Here is a 17,831-nt window from a genome sequence, read left to right on the forward strand (position 1 = left end):
AAGGGTGTCAGTGCTTCAAAGAGCCAGCCACATTAAAGAGCTTAGTGTGAGCGAAGCCTGAGAGGGTGCTCTCTCTCGCTCTCCCTTGCTCTCTTTCTGTCTCACTCCCTCTCCTCTCTGACTGCCAAGCACCTCACACAGCCACTTCCACGGTACACACCACAATCAGCATTCACACCTCTTTGTTACAAAATCCCCACATACTTTCAAAGAACATCAACAATTTTCTACAAAAGAAGGTAACAGGCCAATGGCCAAAGCGGATTCGTTTCAGAATAGAGCAAAGAGCACAGTCGCTGTGACTCCCAAAATCCATTCAATAGCTATAATTTTTTGTCTGGCTCTTCTGCCCTTGACAAATTCCTTACGAAAATGCATCAGCATAACCCCCAACCCACCCTCACCAGCTCTCTCCTCCACCTCATGTCTGGACCCGATACAGCCCCTCTCTCTACCGCTCTCTCTCCCTCCCAACCTCTTCCAGTTGTACACAGAGAGGACGGTTAATAGATAATACATCCAGTTAAAATGTTCTTGGGATTCCCTTTTCAAACATGTGGAACTTATTTACTGGATGTTTGGCGCGGGCATGGGATCAAAGAGGATCCTAGAAGAGACTGCAGCGCAAGTCGTTTAGCCCAACATATCGGATGAAGAATTTAAAATGAAAATACACCAATAATGGTCAAATTCCTCTCGCTGTAAATWCAACAGCTTGCCCTCAACTAATCAAACTCAATAAGGCTAAATGTAATAAAACATGAAAGTTCATGCATGTCCAAGGGAATCAGGCATCAGATGCCACCGCAGAAAAAGGGGCATGTGTTCAGAACCTTCATAGGATAGAGTGGCTGGAGGCTGATGTGTTCCTGGTGCTGCTAGCTGGCTGCTACAGAACCAGTGGTACTGCTATAGCCAGTRGGAGAGTCTCCCAGAGAGGAATCACTGCTGGGCTGCTGCTTCTGGGCAGCCACTGGGACAGGCCCAAACCACAGTGACCATTCAGCCCCATTCAATTTAGACTCTCTGACCCAGCTAAAATACAGAGACCCAGCAGCTAACTGTCAGACTCCACCACCGCATTCCTCGTATGGGAAAGTCCAATATGTTGGTCAGCAGGGGGGAATCATCTTTGATGAACCAGAGATGGAGACCTTYCGTGAGAGGAGAAATGAGAGCTAGGGAGTGAACTTTTGGCCAGAGCATTCTGGATGTCTCACATCAATCTCAGAGAACATGACCTATTAGATATATATAGAGACAGTCATTCGATGAGCGTAAAACACAGTATGTGCCCATGTTTTACTGGTATGGTACAGAGACACTTGCATGAGAAAAAGATTGTCTTAAAAGGCAACAACATAAGAAATTACACCTGAGTCAGGGAGCTGTGTTAATGAGTCTTTAAATCAGCTCATTAGCAGCCTCTGTTTTTATTATGCCATTGCCAGTGAAAAGTTTACTTGCTTTTTATGGAGTGCGTAGGGCGGGCACATGTTRAAGCGTAAACCTGGCTTCTGGGAGGAACATGGAGCAATCAGGGCCCTACACTTGGGTTGCCTGACAGTTCTCAAACACATTGTGGTCTCTCAGTTAGCACTCGCTTTTACTCCACGGAGCAGGTTTGGGAGACCATCTGGACACAGGTGTTGAGGAGATACAGGGCTGAGAAAAGGGAGACAGGAGGCAGTGGGGAAGCAGTAGTTCATATTTCCCCTAAAAAAAGTATAGGCTATGGTATGTGATGAGCAGGAGTTCAGAATGAACCCCTGGAGATTCAAAAGAAACCATTGTGGGTTCCACAGAATTACACAGTGGGAAAAACTGAAATAAGTGTCTTGCAATGTCACTATCCCCACATACTGCATGGGAATATGATTTGATGAACACCTACAGTACATGAACGCTGAGTCAATTTCCACTGACAGTACGGTAGGCTTTACCTGGCGGTAGTAGCACTAATGGGCAGCCAGWCTTCCTTCCAGAGACACCATGCTGACACATTGAGGTGTTGAGGCAATGGCTTTTGCGCCAGCAGTYTCACTAGTCTAAAGGAACCTCTGCCAACAGACACAGCACATGCCAAAGGCCTAAAATCCCCTCTACAAATCACTGAGCATACACATGTAAGCTGCGGAATCAAGCCAATTTTCCCAATGAAAGATCTTGTGAGCATGGCAATGAATGCATTCCAGTTGTTGAAGAAAGGCTTTTCTTTGTGATCAGGCCCCTTTATGCTTCATCACAATTAGATCTATAGGGAAAGTGAAAATGGATTGAAACCTGCATTTGAAATGCTCGAGCTCGCGTGTGAAGGCAACCGGAATTAAGATTACATACCACGTTAAAAGATCMCAGATTCGACCTTGTATGGTTAGTGCATGAAGCCTACCCCTTCAATATGTTTCTCACACACACAACCCCGTCGGATAAATTATTTAGTCCAAAATAGATGTTTTCAATACAATAGAAAAAACGAAGGCGAATTACAAATAAAGGAAGTGCATTCCTATGGATTTTGCAAGTCTTTGCACTCTTTGAGGGAGTGGATATGAGGATCACAAATGAAGATAAGCATTCGAGTTCYTCACTGTGAGAGCTCTCCACAGGTGTGCTGATAACTGACAATCTGTCAGCGTTTTTCTCAGCCACACCCACATAACTGACATTTTAGTAGGAGGGGGCGTGAGCGACGACAGATGTCKTGCCAAAGCAAATAGGAGACGCTCCGTATAATTACAAAAAGGTGACTCAATCAAAAACCACAGTTGTATTGACACCGTTGTGCTGCTGAATCTRACAATATCTGCTTCTGTGAGTCTTTAACATGGGGTTTAACCATTACTGAACAAAAATATAAACGCAACATGTAAGGTGTGGTCCCATGTTTCATGACCTGAAATAAGATTCCAGAAATGTCCCATATGCACAAAAAGCTTATTTCTCTTAAATTTTGTGCATAAATTTGTTTACATCCCTGTTAGTGAGCATTTTATCCTTTGTCAAGATAATCCATCCACCTGAAAGGTGTGGAATATCAAGAAGCTGATAAAACAGCATGATCATTACACAGGTACACAAGTGCACCTTGTGCTGGGGACAATAAAAGGCCCCTCTAAAATGTGCAGTTGTGTCACACAACAGTTGAGAGAGCGTGCAATTGGCATGCTGACTGCAGGAATGTCCACCAGAGCTGTTGCCAGGGAATTTAACGTTMATTTMTCTCCCATTATCCGCCTCCAATGTTGTTTTAGAGAATTTGGCAGTACGTCCAACCGGCCTCACAACCACAGACTGTGTAACCACGCCAGCCCAGGACCTCCATTTCTGGCTTCTTCACCTGCAGGATGGTCTGAGACCAGCTAACCCAGGGATGGGCAACTCCARYCCTCGAGGGCCTGATTGGTGTCACACTTTTCTCCATCCCTAGCAAGCACAGCTGATTTAACTAATTGCATTCTAAACTGAAGATCATGATTAGGAGATTATTGGAGTCAGGTGTGTTAGTTGGGGCAAAACTGTGACACCAAATCAAGCCATCGAGGACTGGAATTGCCCACCCCTGAGCTAACTGGACAGCTGATGAAACTGTGGGTTTGCACAACCAAAGAAAGTTTGTGCAGACAGTCAGAAATCACCTCAGGGTAGCTCATTTGCATGCTCGTCRTCCTCAMCTGGGTCTTGACCTGACTGCAGTTCGGCGTCGTAACCAACTTCAGTGGGCAAATGCTCACCTTCGATGGCCACTGGCAKGCCGGAGAAGTGTGCTCTTCACTGATGAATCCCTGTTTCAACTGTAYTGGACAGATGGCAGACAGCGTCTATAGCTTCGTGTGGGYGAGCGGTTTACTGTCAACGTTGTGACAGATAACCCCATGATGAAGGTGGGGTTATGGTATGGGCAGCTATGGACATTGAACACAATTGCATTTTATCGATGGCAATTTGAATGCACAGAGATACCGTGACGCAATCCTGTGCCCCATTGTTGTGCCATTCATCCGCCGCCATCACCTCATGTTTAAGCATGATAATGCGCGGCCCGATGTCGCGAGGATCTGTACACAATTCCTGGAGGCTGAAAATGTCCCAGTTCTTCCATGACCTGCATACTCAGACATGTCACCCATTGAGCATGTTCGGGATGCTCTGGATCAACATGTACGACAGCGTGTTTGAGTTCCCGCCAATATCCAGCAACTTCACACAGCCATTGAAGAAGAGTGGGACAATATTCCACAGGCCACAATCAACAGCCTGATCAACTCTATGCGAATGAGATGTCGCACTGCATGAGGAAAATGGTGGTCACACCAGATGCTGACTGGTTGTTTTCTGACCCACACCCCTACAGGCACTGTATCTGTGACCAACAGATGCATATCTGTATTCCCAGTCAAGTGAAATCCATAGATTAGGGTCTAATTCATTCATTTCAATTGACTGATCTCCTTATATGAACTGTAACGCTGTAAAATCTTTGAAATTGTTGCATGTTGCATTTATATTTTTGTTCAGTGTAGGAGATCTCAGCTGGGCAGAGACAACATGGAAGGGAAAGTGGGTAATTGGGATAGACATGCTGCATCTGTCTAGTTAACCTGGGTGCCAGCCTGAGATGGTGTTGAAGCTAAAGTCTAAGACTGGCATCCAGGCTAACATATGTTGGAATAACAACACCACATGAAAATGTTCTATGATGCGTAAACATGCAAGTTAGTACACTAAATGATGTTGAACTGTTCTCACTCCCAGATGTATACAAGGACTTTCGCTATTGGTTGAGGCCAGAGCTCCACCAAAGCAGTTGGCTCTAGCAGTTTCCCAACAAAAGCATTTGTGCTCCCGACTCTCCCTTTGTGTCCTTATCGTCCTTCCAAAAAAGTGACACATTCTGCATGGGTAAGTAGGGCCAGCCTTGGAGCCCTTTCACTCCCCATTTCACGCTGTAATAAAACACAGCAGTTGTTGCACTGTGGAGCCCTGAAAGGCTTTCTGTGGGGCCGATGTGAGAGTCAGAGACTGAATGGCTGCCAATGCGACAGCACCGTCCTCACTTTGTCACGGCGAAGGGGGAGAGGGGGGAGAGACAACTCGGCTATGTGTGTGTGTGTGTGTGTGTACGCGTGCTTGTACGCGTGCTTGTGCACATGCGTGAGTGCATCTTAGAACTTCCACTTCCCCAGGCGGCTGGGGTAGGGGCGCGCTGGTTCTCGGTCCATCGTAAAAAAGACTCACTTCCCAATGGGGACAGCTGAAAAAACAAACTCTGACAAAATGTATTGTATAAAATGTCACAGAAAGTGTTTTGCTTCAGTTAATGAAGTGTGAACCGCTACCAGTCGAGATTGCCTCGGGCTTCACAATATGCACTGCAGACATAACAAAAGGCATGAACATCATTCATACTAATGTATTACRTATAGGAGACATTTTCCCATACCGCCTGAGCATATTTGTACAATCATAGGGCGGGTTTAGGAGAGATGAGTGGTTTTCCGACGACAAGCTATGATTGATTCCTTCATTTCGTTACCATACTGCGATCCATCAAATAATTTGCTATTTTATTAGGATCCCCATTAGTTGTTGTGAAAGCCGCAGCTACTTTTCCTGGGGTCCACACAGAACATGAAATATGACAGAACATTAATAGACAAGAACAGCTCAAGGACAGATCTACAGTGCATTCTGAAAGTATTCAGACACCTTGACTTTTTCCACATTGTTATGTTACAGCCTAATTCTAAAATTGATTAAATCGTTTTTTTCCAATCAATCTACACACAATACCCCATAATGACAAAAAAATGGTTTCTAGAATTCTAGAAAATATATTAAAATGATGCTACAAGCTTGGCATACACGTATTCTCCCATTGTTCTCTGCAGATCCTYTCAAGCTCTGTCAGGTTGGATGGGAAATGTCGCTGCACAGCTATKTTCAGGTCTCTCCAGAGATGTTCGATCGGGTTCAAGTCCGGGCTCTGCCTGGGCCACTCAAGGACATTCAGATACTTGTCCCAAAGCCACTCCTGTGTTGTCTTGGCTGTGTGCTTAGGGTCGTTGTCCTGTTGGAAGGTCTTTGCCGCAGTCTGAGTTCCTGAGCRCTCTGGAGCAGGTTTCATCAAGGATCTCTCTGTACTTTGCTCTGTTCATCTTTCCCTCAATCCTGACTAGTCTCCCAGTCTCTGCCGCTGAAAACATCCCCACAGCATGATGTTGCCATAACCATGCTTCACAGTAGGGATGGTGCCAGGGTTCCTCCAGAAGTGACGCTTGGCATTCAGGCCAAAGAGTTCAATCTTGGTTTCATCAGACCAGAGCATCTTGTTTCTAAWGGTCAGAGTCCTTTAGTTGCCTTTTGGCAAACTTCAAGCGGGCTGTCATATGCCGTTTACTGAGGAGTGGCTTCAGATTGGGCCTCCTTTTATAAAGGCCTGATTGGTGGAGTGCTGCAGAGATGGGAGAACCTTCCAGAAGGACAACCATCTCCACAGAGGAACTCTGGAGCTCTGTCAGAGTGACCGTCGGGTTCTTGGTCACCTCCCCCGCTCTAGGAAGAGTCTTGGTGGTTCAAAACGTCTTCCATTTAAGAATGAAGGCCACTGTGTTCTTGGGGACTTTCAATGCTGCAGAAATGTTTTGGTACCCTTCCCCAGATCTAAGCCTCGACACAATCCCGTCTCGGAGCTCTATGGACAATTCCTTTGACCTCATGGCTTGGTTTTTGCTCTGACATGCACTGTCAACAATCAATAGAATTTACCACAGGTGGACTCCAATCAAGTTGTACAAACATCTCAAGGATGATCAATGGAAACAGGATTCGCCTGAGCTCAATTTCAAGTCTCATAGCAAAGGGTCTGAATACCTTATTTACATAAGTATTTCTTTTTTTGTTTTGCAAAAATGTGTAAACCTGTTTTTGCTTTGTCATTATGGGCTATTGTGTATAGATTGATGAGGGAAAAAAGTATTTTATCCATTTTAGAATAAGGCTGTAACATACCAAAACGTGGAAAAAGTCAAGGGTCTGACTACTTTCTGAATACACTGTATATACACACACACACACACACATTTAAAAGCAGCACACATAGCCTACATATCACACAAAATATCTAGGTCAGATACGGGAGTGGCGCTGTGCAGTGAGGTGTTGCTTTATCTGGGTTTTCTTTTTACCAGGTTTGCTGTTCATTTGAGCAATATGAGATGGAAGGGAGTTCCATGCAATAATGGCTCTATATAACATGGTACACTTTCTTGAATTTGTTCTGGATTTGGGAAATATGAAAAGACTCCTGGTGGCATGTCTGGTGGGGTAAGTGTGTGTGTCAGAGCTGTGCGTAAGTTGACTATGCAAACAATTTGGAATTTTCAACATAGTTTCTTATAAAAAGAAGTGATGCAGTCAGTCTCTCATCAACTCCTAGGCAAGAGAGACGGGCATGCCTGGTATTTAAATTATATCAGCCCTCTGATTACAATGAATAGCAAGATGTGCCACTCTGTTCTAGACCAGCTGCAGCTTAACTAGGTMTTTCTTAGCAGCACTTGACCACATGGCTGGACAATAATCAAGGTAAGACAAAACTAGAGCTTGCAAAATATGCTTTGTGGAGTGTGGTGTCAAAAAGCTCTATTATGGACAGACCTCTCCCCATCTTTAAAACCACTGAATCTACATGTTTTGACCATGACAGTTTACAGTCTACGGTAATGCCAAGTAATTTAGTCTCCTCACACAATATTGACACTTTGGGCCCAATTTGGACATTTTCACTTAGGGGTGTACTCACTTTTGTTGCCAGCGGTTTAGACATTAATGGCTGTGTGTTGAGTTATTTTGGGCCCAATTTGGACATTTTCACTTAGGGGTGTACTCACTTTTGTTGCCAGCGGTTTAGACATTAATGGCTGTGTGTTGAGTTATTTTGGAGGGGACAGCAAATTTACACTGTTATACAAGCTGTACACTCACTACTTTACATTGTAGCAAAGTGTCATTTCTTCAGTGTTGTCACATGAAAAGATATACTCAAATATTTACAAAAATGTGAGGGGTGTACTCACTTTTGTGATATACTGTATATGGTTGAATCATCAGCATACATGGACACACAGGCTTTGTTTAATGCCAGTGGCATGTCATTGGTAAAAATAGAAAAGAAAAAAAGAGGGCCTAGAGAACTTCTCTGCGGTACACCACACCCTACATGTTTGACAGAGATGCTTCCATTAAAGAAAGCTCTGAATCCACGATATAGCAGAAGTTGAAAAGCCATAACACAAGTTCTCAACAACAGGTTATGGTCAATAATATCAAAGGCTACACTGAAAACAGTACAGCTCCCACAATCTTCTTATCACTTTCAACCAATCATCAGTCGTTTGTGTAGTATATGTTGAGTGTCCTTCTCTATAAGCATGCTGAAAGTCTGTTGTCAATTTGTTTACAGAGAAATAGCATTGTATTTGGTCAAACACCATTTTTTCCCCAACAGTTTGCTAAGAGCTGGCAGCAAGCTGATTGGTCTGCGGTTAGAACCAGCGAAGTCCGCTTTACCACTCTTGGGTAGCRGAATGACTTTGGCTTCCCTCCTGGCCTGAGGACAAAAACCTTCCTCTAGACTCAGATGAAAAGATATGACAGATAGATGGAAGTCTACTGTGGATGGCCACTCCTAAGTTGTCAATGCCAGGAGGTTTGTCATTTGYAATCGATAACAATAATCTTTCCACCTGTCCCACACTAACTTTGCAAAATTCTAACTTACAATGCTTTTCTTTCATTATTAGTTTTTTTATGCATGAATACGATGGCTCACTGTTCGTTGTTGGCATTTCCCGCTCAAGTTTGCCAAATAATTGGCAACATCAAATGGTTTTGTGATGAGTAAGCTATCTGATTCATTGAAAGATGAAGTTGAATGTCTTTTTGCCCATAATATCATTTAAAATTTGCTAAAGTTTTTTGATCATTGTTCTTGGCTTCATAAGTTTCTTATTATTATTGCTGAGTTTAGTCGCATCATTTCTCAATTTGCAGTAAGTCAGGTGTGCATTCAGACTTATTAGCCAYTCCTTTTGCCCCATCTCTTTCAACCATACAGTTTTTCAATTCCTCATCAATCCACGGAGCCATAACAGTAYTAACAGTCAGTTTCTTAACATATGCATATTTATCAATAATTGAAAGCAGCAATTTCAATAATTCATCAAGTGCAGCGTCTGGATGCTCCTTATTAATCACATCAGACCAACAAATATGTTTTACACCATCCACATAAGAGTCACAGAAAAAAAACTTTTGATGATCTCTTATGCCCAGCTTTTGGAACCTTGGTTCTCCTAGATATAGCCACTATATTGTGATCACTGCATCCAATGGGTACAGATACAACATAATATTTCTACACATGAATAACCAAATGTGAGAGCTTGCCATACATCCCTTCAAATATGAAGTTGACTATAAAGTCACGTAGCCACTATGCATACATAACAGGCCTCCCAATCCATTGTATAAGTTTTCCCCCCATCTATCCCATAAAGGAAAGATGGCTGGGGCCAGTAGAAACTGTCGATCGTGGTCCTGAAGTTTAGTGTCAGCTTGGCGAGGCGGTGGGGATATTTACAAGGCATGTCTGGAGTCCCTGTGAGTGTGCAGAGCTGCAGCAGGAGTGACCAGACTCCTCTGGGATAGAGTGATAGGGAGGGGCTCTCTGTTGATCACACACTGTAAATATCACCTTCTATCTATTCTGCTGCCCTTGCGCTTTTCATGCACACCACCAGACTCAATTACTCCAGCGGCGCTTGTTAGACGCCCCGCTCATATTTATCGACCCACACAGAAGCTACCACTGGTCACCAGGACCTACTCTGGTGTTGTGGTTAAARTGCTCTCTTTTTAATCTCTCTCKCTCTCTGTATATCTTTCTCCCCCATGGTCTCTTTCTCTCTCCCTCCATCACTCCCTTGCTATGAGCACCATTACTCTTAATGGTTCCCTACATCCCTCCTCATTCTTATTCATGGCAGAAGGCCCACTTCAAACTGCATTAGATAATTCAAAGTCAGCTTGATTTACACTGAACAAAAAAATTAAAGCAACATGTAAAGTGTTGGTCCCATGTTTCATGAGCTGAAATTTAAAAAAAAAACTGATATTTTCCATACACACAAAAAGCTATTTTCTCTAAATGTTTGTGCACAAATATGTTTACATCCCTGTTAGTGAGCATTTCTCCTTTGCCAAGATAATCTATCCATGCCACAGATGTCTTAAATTTTGAGGGATCATGCAATTGGCATGCTGACTGCAGGATAGTCCAACTGAGCTGTTCCAGAGAATTGAATGTTCATTTCTCTACTATAAGTTGCCTCCAATATCTTTTTAGACAATTTGGCAGTACGTCCAACCGGCCTCACAACCGCAGACCACGTGTAACCACGCCAGCCCATGCCCTCCACATCCGGCTTCTTCACCTGCAGGATCTTCTGAGGGGGGCTGGGGGGAGTGCTGAGGAGTTTCCCTGTCTGTAATAAAGCCCTTTTGTGGGGAATAACAAATTTAGCTTGACTGGGCCTGGCTCCCCAGTGGGTGGGCCCTATGCCCTCCCAGGCCAATCCCCTGCCCAGTCATGTGAAATCCATAGATTAGGGCCCACATCAATATTCAAGTCAAGTGTTTGTTTTCTACCATGTCCAAGAAAACATTCAAAAAGTGAATTCCGTGACATATTTGAAATTAATGAATTAAAGATGTACATCTGGTGAAGAGTTGCCTGTCGGCTGATGCACACTGGGAGTATCAAAACAAGCTGAGGTCAACAAATCAGAACAGTTTAAACATATTTCATTGAATGTTGGGTTGTGATGTGAATAAGTAGAACATTTTATTTCTAAAGGCTTTCCAATATGTCATTGACTTGTCATTAACTTTCGTACTATTGTATAAATGTGGAGAATAAATCGTGTGGAGTGATTGTACAGTGATTAATAAACAATAAAGTTCAGTGTACCTTCAACATTGTTCTTTCAGTGGACTGTGAGTAAGATGAGGTGTGGTCGTGCATAGGACTCTCCGGTTGTCTCTCTCTCTCTGTGCTTACAGTAAACCAACACAGGTGCTGGTTTGGAAAAGCAGTTGAGGCATGSTGCCACACTAGAGTGTGTGAGTGGATTAGATATTTCAAGGTTAGAGAAGGAGACAGATGAACTGCTCAAACTTGAAACATAGTTTCATACATTCATACATCCCTCTCCCCAGCACACACACAMACACACCTTTCATCTCAATTMATGTCCTGGTTGGACTCAAGAAAACTCAGACTTCAAAGGCCATCCCATGGGTTTGTGTTGGTTATGATGTTTACCATGGATGACATGACTCATGTCACCATACGCCCTCTCATTAGTTCACAGCACAGAGCAAGGATAACAGACATGCCTCTTCTCAATGTCTGTCATATAACAGACTAGGAGAGGAAAAAACGTCTGGTTTCCATCTCTCTCTTCCTATGGAGATCGTCAACTCCTTTCATAAGGCCCTTGGTCTTTCTCAAATCTTTTCCAAAACTCATTTATCAATCACTTGCTATCTGGGGAATTACATTTGAATTCAAATCACTTTTTGACAGCATCCCTTTTTATTTAAACAAAACTTTCCAARCATTGTTTGCCCATGGAAGAAGTGGTCAGAAAGTGACTTTTTGGACCTGAATGMSAAAACATTCAGGAGATAAAGGTGCTCAAAGTTGAGCCATTTAGCATACCATGAGACAGCCATGTCTTCTTCACTGGAAAATATAAAAATGGTTGGGATTGATTTCATTTAAAAACTTAGACAGGGTTGTCCAATTMTTTTATTATTTCTTGAAAAAAAWAATWATGTCAATTATCTAAAAACMCAAACTCGGATTTCATATTCGCATATGGCGTATCTTAAACTCTACTTCACATCATCTGAGGTTGTGTCCGCCAACGATTGAGACACCATRCTTTTGAAGAGGGTGGGTGTCATTTCAATCATATTAATATAATTCATAGAACGGACCTATCCCTTCAGACCACTGCAATTTAGCTGGTACAYCGTTGAAATGTAAATGTAAARCTTCTAGTTAGTACCACAAAAATTKTACAGATATTTCYATTCAAGTAAACATTATCTGATGTGTGGACTTCCAACCGTCTTTGTTGTACCATTTGAAAGTTGACATTTAAAAATTGTATTCACATTTTAGTACAYTTAWCAGCCAAAAYATGAYACCCACCTTGTATTCAAGAGCATGTTGTGTCTCAACCAATAGCGTACACAACACAAAAACCTTAGATGATATAAAATAGGGTCTAAGCTACAACATATGTTAATATCTAGGTCAGATAGGGGATTTACATTAAAAAAAGGTCAAATAAATAACAATTATTTGTAAAATATTTTTTTCCCCACCAGAAATTATAAAATAGTTTGACAACCCTGTCTGTAAGCTTTTAAATGATATMAATCCCAACCATTTATATTTTCCAGTGAAGAAGACATGGCTGTCTAATGCTATGGTGGGGTATGCAAAATGGATAAACTTTGAGCACCTTTATCTCTTGAAGGTTTTGGCATTCAGGTTTAAAAAGTCACTTTCTGGTCATTTCTACAATAAGCAAATATGTAATGGAAGATTTCAGTCAAATCAAAAGGTGAGCTGTCAAAAAGTGATTGAATTAAAATAGATGTACTCATTTACCATTTGTTGGGAGTCATAAGCTGTCAAGGCATAAAGCAATGAAATATTACCTGGAATATTTTTTATAGCTCATGCACCAATCGCAATTAACAGGGTAATAACAATGAAGACCTGCAGGTATGCATGCCAAGTAAGTCAACATTCCTTTAATGTTCTTTGACACAATTAGTGATTCATTACATGTCAACTCTAAATAGCATACGGCCTTGAAAGAGTAGTTTAAAACGTTGTGAATATCATTATTTATCCAATGTTTTCAAACCAACAAAAATAGCGCTGTGCTGCCACTAATGGGCTGAAATCTATATGGTTGAAGACCTGCTATTATGTTCTTCAATAGAGAGCGGGAAACGATGAGCAACCTAGCAGGTGGTATCACAGACATTCTTTGAGTTTCACTTTAATTATTCATTGAAATGCAGTTGAAGGGAACAGAGCCTTGGATGAATATGTTGCCAGAAAGGGAGAAAAACAAGAGGAGGAGGAGTTCATGCATTATAAATGTACCCCACAATCAAAGTTGCCTGCGTTATTTATGAGCTAAAATAAACACCCAGCCCAGCTAGGATCGGGGTTTTGTCTTTCTGCTGTGGAATGCAATAGCAGTTCACACTAATTACTTCATGACTGAMGTTTCACCCATAACAGCCATTCAACCAACCACTGACATCCCACTCACTACTATATTTCTGAAACATGCCTACCAACACAACAACCAAAGCGGCAACGAAGCTGACGTGACTCATTAAGTTCTGGTCCTTTGGAACGGTTGTTACATTACGCCACCAGCCAGACAAGAGATGGATATTACAGTGGCCGGTAACGTGAGCCTCACTTATCACCCTTCTCAGGGCTCGGTTGACACGTCATGACAAATAGACTCAACAGGATGTCTCAATCAGACGGGGTCAGATGGGTTAAAAACATGTTTAGTTGTCCTTTTACTGTGCTGCGGTGGCCTGGGAAAGAGTTGGGCCCTCTGTGACTCTGTGTGCCCTGCGGCTGTCCCACACCACTCTGCTTAACGTCCCTTCTGATTTACTGTACTCTAGTCGCTCCCCCATACCAATGATGATGGGAACCACCACATCATCCTGCCTGATGGACGGATGAAAGCGTAGCGTAGAATGGGAGTACGAGCTAATGCACTTTCCCAGCATCACTGAGTCATTTGTTTAGGTTTTGTTCRCAATGCAAGATTTCAAGTTGTGATTATCAGATCATATTTTCCACAGAGTAGAAGTGAGAGAAAATACAATTTCTGTTATGGGCAGTGTAGTCAGTGGTGAATTGGGGAGATAGTGGGCGATTAAATGAATTTAGGCTTCGTTAAAACATGCTCCTGCTGGGCCCATACACGCTATGCGGTGGAATTGTGTCTGGACTGGGACTCGAGGAATTAGAAATGAAATGTGAAGGATTTGGAGTCAGGAGACTTCAGACCACTCTCCCTATCTAGGTCAGAAATATCTGCAACATGAAAAGTCTTCAGAGGGAGTGAGACTGACCTGATAACATTCCACTGCCATCTCCTGTTGTTTGAGGTTAAAGAAACACTTCAAATCCACTAATCCCACTCAACCAGCCCYCACTAACATTCACAAATGGTAGTAGTCTTCCTCAAAAATAAAATGTGATCTGTATCATCTCTACCAATGAGAATATATTGAGGAACACAAACGCCAGAATATCAATATTCAGAGAATGGGAGGCTTTACCCAGAGGGCCACAGGGCCAGGTCGAAGGTCACTGGATTTACACTGCTGCGTGTTTGTAGGGATCAAGTGAGAGCTTAGAACAGAATGGTCGATTTCTCGATTAGAGAGACATTTGGAGCCTTTGGAAATCCTAGCTGTGTAAATTACTCCTCTGCTGACATACTGACCACACTAACGCCCACATTATCAGAGCATTACTATGGACGTCATCATACCAGTGATGCCCAAATGAATGTCACAGAAGATCTGTGCAGTTTGATTTCAGGATTTGGCCATCTCGAACATGACGTGATTGACTCAAAGAAATATCCATAGTCAAAAACACCCTCCTGGTGATGACTGTGTAACAAACTAACAATCCAACCTTTCCTTCAGAGATCATTATAATCTAAGATCTCTCAAAGTAGAGATGGCAACATCAGGAGAGGAGAGTACTAAGCTATGGGCTGAGCTTGTGGGTGCTGATAAGCCAGGCGGCCAATAGAAAACAGCACAGAGCTCCTCGTCCGCAGAATGGGAATAAACAACTTGGATTAGAGCAGATTGTCTCGGCTTGACAGGTCATTATTGCTTGAAAAGGATTTGACAAGCAGTTGGGATTACAATGATCCTTCTAGAAAAGCAAGAACATGAAGGAAAAAAGCCTGACATTTGACAAGGAGATGTGTCGTTGTAGCTGTATAAGCTTATTTCTGTTTAACAGTTTTAGGGCATTTGAAGATGCTTTCTGCACATTAAAAACATGAATTGATGCATGGTTGAACAGGAAGTGATCCAAATAGCTTCTTGAAATGAAAAAACAAATACCTGTTTATATTAGTGACTCGCATTTCCAAGCGATGCCTTAGAGGAGACAYCCATGGTAATGCAACTTTTTCCTTCAGCTATTCACCATTGAGTCCTCACCTCCTCAGAATCATTGGAATGTTCAGAAGGGAACTATCACCACTAGAGAACGTCTAGGGGCTGTAACCTCAGTGAGGAGAGAATGCGCGTCTCCAGCGTCGATGGTCTGGTGTTTCTGTGGTGGGGGGGGGGGGTTCTCTCCCTGCCACCCACATTGTGAATAATGAGCTCCACAGATAGCAGGCAATGGAGCAACCCCCCTCAGTCAATGAAACTTAACAGCCATGTCCAGATCCTTCCTGCTAGAACTGACCAGCCTTGCTTCACACTCCACCTCACACACAGGCCTCAGACTCAAACACCCTTCAATTATAAAAGTGCAGGCAGAGAGTGGAATGATTAAAAACAGTAAGAGATGTACACAGAGATTAACCTAAATAAAAATTGTCCTCAAACAACTACCACCACTGTCCAATGAGAAAAATAAGCGGTGTGAAGGAATACCAGGGATAATAATTGTGCATTSGGAAAGTACTGAGACACCTTGACTTTTTCCACATTTTGTTACGTTACAGCCTTATTCTAAAAATTAATTAAATAYCACACAATACCCCATAATGACAAAGCAAAAACAGGTTTAGTCTATTTTACACATTTATAAAAATATAAAAAGTGGAATATCACATTTACATAAGTATTCAGACCCTTCGCCAAAGGTGCTTCAACAAAGTATTGAGTAGAGATTACAGCCTCGAGTCTTCTTGGGTATGACGCTACAAACTTGGCACACCTGTATTTGGGGAGTTTCTTTCATTCTTCTCTCCAGATCCTCTCAAGCTCTGTCAGGTTGGATGKGGAGCGTCACTGCACAGCTATTTTCAGGTCTGTCCAGAGATGTTCGATCGGGTTCAAGTCCAGGCTCTGGCTGGGCCACTCAAGGACATTCAGAGACTTGTCCCAAGGTTGTGTGCTTAGGGTTGTTCTCTTGTTGGAAGGTGAACCTTCGCCCCAGTCCGAGGTCCTGAGCACTCTGGGGCAGGTTATCATCAAGGATCTCTTTGTACTTTGCTCCATTCATATTTCCCCTCGATCCTGACTAGTCTCCCAGTCTCTGCCGCTGAAAAACATCCCCACAACATGATGCTGCCACAACCACGCGTCACCGTAGGGATGGTTCCAGGTTCTCCGGACGTGAAGCTTGGCATTCAGGCCAAAGAGTTCAATCTTGGTGTCATCAGACCAGAGAATCTTGTTTCTCATGGTCAGAGTCCTTTAGGTGCCTTTTAGCAAACTCCAAGCGGACTGTGAAGGGCCTTTTACTGAGGWGTGGCTTCCGTCTGGCAACTTTACCATAAAGGCCYGATTGGTGGAGTGCTGCAGAGATGGTTGTCCTTCTGGTAGGTTTTCCTATCTGCACAGAGGAACTCTGTAGCTCTGTCAGAGTGCCCATCGGGTTCTTGGTMAYCTCCCTGACCAAGGCCCTTCTCCCCCGATTGCTGAGTTTGGCCAGGCAGCCAGCTCTAGGGAGAGTCTTGGTAGTTCCAAACTTCTTCCATTTAAGAATGATGGAGGCCACTGTTTTCTTGGGGACCTTGAAGGCTGCAGAAATGTTTTGGTACCCTCGCCAAGATCTGTGCCCTGACAAAATCCTGTCTCGGAGCTCTACGGACAATTCCTTCGGCCTCATGGCTTGATTTTTGCTCTGACGTGCACTGTCAACTGAGGGACCTTATATAGACAGGGGTATGCACCTTTTCAAATCATGTCCATTCAATTGAATTTACCACAGGTGGACTCCAATCAAGTTGTAGAAACATCTCAAGGATGATCAATGGAAACAGGATGCAACATAACTAACTCCTCTTTCGAGTCTCATAGCAAAGGGTCTGAATACTTATTTACATAAGGTATCTGTTCATTTGTAATAAATGAGTTTACTTTGTCATTATGGGGTATTGTGTGTAGATTGATGAGRAAAAAWAATWATTTMATCATTTTTATAATAAGGCTATAACGTAACAAAATGTGGAAAAAGTCAAGGGGTCTGAATACTTTCCAAATACACTGKTCATCTCAATATTTGGTCTGTTTTAGTCTTCAGTCAGACTAGACATGACAGCACACCTGGAGGCTCCTCAGAGGAGGAAGGGGAGAACAATCCTCCTTATTGAATTTCAGAAAAAATKTAATAGTGAAACAAAGACAAAACTACCCTATATATATATTTACATGTCACTAATAATTGATTAAAACACTTTGTTTTTTGCAATGAAGGTCTACAGTAGCCTCAACAGCACTCTATAGGGTAGCACCATRGTGTAGCCGGAGGACAGCTAGTTTATCCTCTTCTGGGTACTTTGACTTCAATACAAAACCTAGGAGGCTCATGGTTCTCACCCCCTTCCATAGACTTATACAGTAATTATGTCAACTTCTGGAGGACGTYCKCCAACCTATCAGAGCTTTTACAGCATGAACTGACAGTTTATCAACTCAACTGAAAGGATCAGAGAATGAAT

The 17,831-nt window shown here is 42.7% G+C and overlaps 1 protein-coding gene across 1 annotated transcript in view; it reads right to left on the reverse strand.

The window, feature by feature from the left end:
- The window catches only part of LOC111959703 (anosmin-1), a 51,903-nt gene that overhangs the window by 19,132 nt on the left and 14,940 nt on the right, over positions 1-17,831 (reverse strand). The window lies entirely within an intron of this gene.

The sequence above is a fragment of the Salvelinus sp. IW2-2015 genome, linkage group LG36, assembly GCF_002910315.2.
Source record: "Salvelinus sp. IW2-2015 linkage group LG36, ASM291031v2, whole genome shotgun sequence".
NCBI classification, from domain to species: Eukaryota; Metazoa; Chordata; class Actinopteri; order Salmoniformes; family Salmonidae; genus Salvelinus; species Salvelinus sp. IW2-2015.